The sequence below is a fragment of the Eulemur rufifrons genome, chromosome 8 (genome assembly GCF_041146395.1).
Source record: "Eulemur rufifrons isolate Redbay chromosome 8, OSU_ERuf_1, whole genome shotgun sequence".
Classification (NCBI taxonomy): Eukaryota; Metazoa; Chordata; class Mammalia; order Primates; family Lemuridae; genus Eulemur; species Eulemur rufifrons.
The window spans coordinates 62,119,507-62,122,413 of NC_090990.1; the positions used below are offsets into that span (position 1 = coordinate 62,119,507).

Here is a 2,907-nt window from a genome sequence, read left to right on the forward strand (position 1 = left end):
GTGGGGCATGTTTAAAGTTTTTAGAAAACTCTAGTCAAAGATACAGGTCTAAGTGTAATGTTTAAAGAATTTTACTTGTAAATATTTAGAGAATGGAGCATTTCAACAAAATTCTGCCAGCTTAAGAAGCCTGAAAAAGTATAAAGCACAGGGACACTTGATAGATTTTATTTATCAAAATCAGCAAGTTTCTATGGGTACATTGCTATTAATACGAGTGAACGTCGGTCTCCTCCCCAGCCGGTGCCGCGGCCAAGGCGGAGCACAGCGGGTTTGCGGCCAGCCAGCAAGAGCCTGGAGCTGGACGACCAGGACACGAGCAAGCGGGACAGAAGGGGACAATGAGGAGAAGATGCAGCATGCCAAAGGAAGTCCCGGAGGGGATGTGGGAACCAAAAAGAAAAAGAAGAAACAGAAGAGAAAAAAGGGGAAACCCAATTCCAGGAGCACCAAGTCAGGCTCCGCATCTGATTCCCAGGAGATTGAAATTCAGCAGCCTTCAAATAATCCCACCATTCCAAGGCAGAAGTTGCAGCATATCCAGGGAGCAGTGGAGCTGTTACCTGCGTGCCGGGTACCGGCCAGGAACATTGATGAGGCTGCAAAACACAGATACCGGTTTTGGGACACACAGCTGGTACCCAAACTAAATGAAGTCATAACTTCTCATGGTGCAATTGAATCAGATGAGGACAATGTATGCCAAGAACCGTATTCGTTGCCACAGGGTTTTATGTGGGACTTTTTTTTTTTTTTTTTTTTTTTTTTGAGACAGAGTCTCACTCTGTTGCCCGGGCTAGAGTGAGTGCCGTGGCGTCAGTCTAGCTCACAGCAACCTCAAACTCCGGGCTTAAGCAATCCTACTGCCTCAGCCTCCCGAGTAGCTAGGACTACAGGCATGCGCCACCATGCCCGGCTAATTTTTTGTATATATATATTTTAGTTGTCCATATAATTTCTTTCTATTTTTAGTAGAGACGGGGTCTCACTGTTGTTCAGGCTGGTCTTGAACTCCTGACCTCCAGCGATCCACCCGCCTCGGCCTCCCAGAGTGCTAGGATTACAGGCGTGAGCCACCGCGCCCGGCCTGTGGGACTTTTTAAACTTAAGTAATGCCGAAGTGCTCCAGAAGTTACACACATTGTTAAATGAGAATTACGTAGAAGATGATGACAATAGTTCCAGTTTGACTATTGGCCCGAGTTACTCTTGTGCGCTCTGCGTCCGCCAGGCTGGCTCCTCCAATGGCACTGTGGGGTCATAATGTCCTCAAATAAAAAACTGGTAGGGTGCATAGGGTCTCATAAATCCCACCAAACATTCGGATTTATGAGAGTGTAAAGAAGATGGTAGAAATCAATTTTCTTTATGTTCAGAAGAAATTGAGATAAAAGAGGGTAGCCCCTGTGTTAATCCGAGAGATAACTAGAAGGAATCTTTCAGACAGGGTATACCGCTGGCGTAATTCTTCCTACACTGGTGGCCACGTGCAGATACTGGCATCCATCACTAAACCCCAGAAAATTGGTACAAATGAAATTTTCTCACTTGAGGAGAAATATGACTTTACAGAGAACAATGAAGCTATACAGATTTCCGGATGTTAGGAAGACTTCAGGTTTGAGACTCATGGACCCAAAAGATATCAATGCAGTTTGAGAATTAATCAACAGGTTGCCTGAAGCAGTTTCATCTAGCTCCAGTGAAGATGAAGAGGAGGTAGCCCACTGGTTTCTCCCACAGGAGCCCATCATTGGCATGTTTGTAGTGGAGAGCGCCAGTGGAAATTGACCGACTTCTTAAGCTTCTACACACTACCCTCTACAATGATGCATCAACTAGCTCAAAAAGACTCGAAGATGCCTACTCTTTGCCCAACATTCACACGGAGATGCCCCTCTTGGACCTCATGAATGACACACTCATCCTGGCTAACTTGAAAGGATTTGATGTGTATTCAATTCACTGGATGTGATGGAAAATAAGTTATTCTTGGAAAAACTCAAGTTTGATATAGGAGATGGCAATTTGTAGCATTATCTGTACAACTGGATGTGTCCAGGAACAGATTCTGAAAAGGTTAGACTTGTACTACAGTAGATGAATATTTTTTATTTCTAGAACTCTGACATCATCATTTGTTAATATTCTAATGATTTCTGGAACTGCCTTTCCAAAGAAGAATAAAAGCACAACCTCAATGCAACAGATGTAGTGAGTAACAATCAGAAAAGATGAAAAAAAATCCATACGTGACCAATAGTACACATTTCTAGCTAGGATGTTAAAATTTATCCTTTCTTCACTGTTTATTCAGTTGTGGGAGGGATGAAAGGGTACAAAAAGCAAATTCTACTAATTTTCAAACTTTTCACTGTCCCTTGATGAAGAAAGGTATTTTTCCACTCCCTAGAAAAGGGACTTTTTTCTGTGGACTAAACAGAAGTCACAAAATAGTGTAAGAAAATATTTGCTATTGTGTGGCGATAAACTGGTACATTTCCATTTATTGAGTATATTTGTCCATGTAACAGAATGAAGGATCCATTTGGAGAATGTTTACTTATATCATCTTACATGCTATCATGGGGAACATTTATGAAATTAACACTTCCGTAACTCAGTGACAAGTGGTGCATGTTGACATGTGGAACAACATAAAAATGCACTGGTGACTAGGACATTTATTTCTCCCTAAGCAAAGTTGCCAAATCAATAAACACAAAAATTTGTACTTTGAAAAAAGCAAAAACAAAAACTAGGGAACATCACCGTCCACTTTCCACTTCTTGCATCTGAAATGGCCTTGTAACTTGCTTCGGCCAATAAAATGTAGTAGAAGGGTCATTGTATGAGTTCTGATCCTAGGCCTCAAGGTACCTTGCATTTTCTGCACGTGCCTTTTTA

The 2,907-nt window shown here is 42.1% G+C and overlaps 1 pseudogene; it reads left to right on the forward strand.

The window, feature by feature from the left end:
* The first annotated feature begins 341 nt into the window (after window positions 1-341).
* On the forward strand, window positions 342-2,100 carry LOC138389633 (glycylpeptide N-tetradecanoyltransferase 2-like; annotated as a pseudogene).
* The last annotated feature ends 807 nt before the right edge of the window (window positions 2,101-2,907 follow it).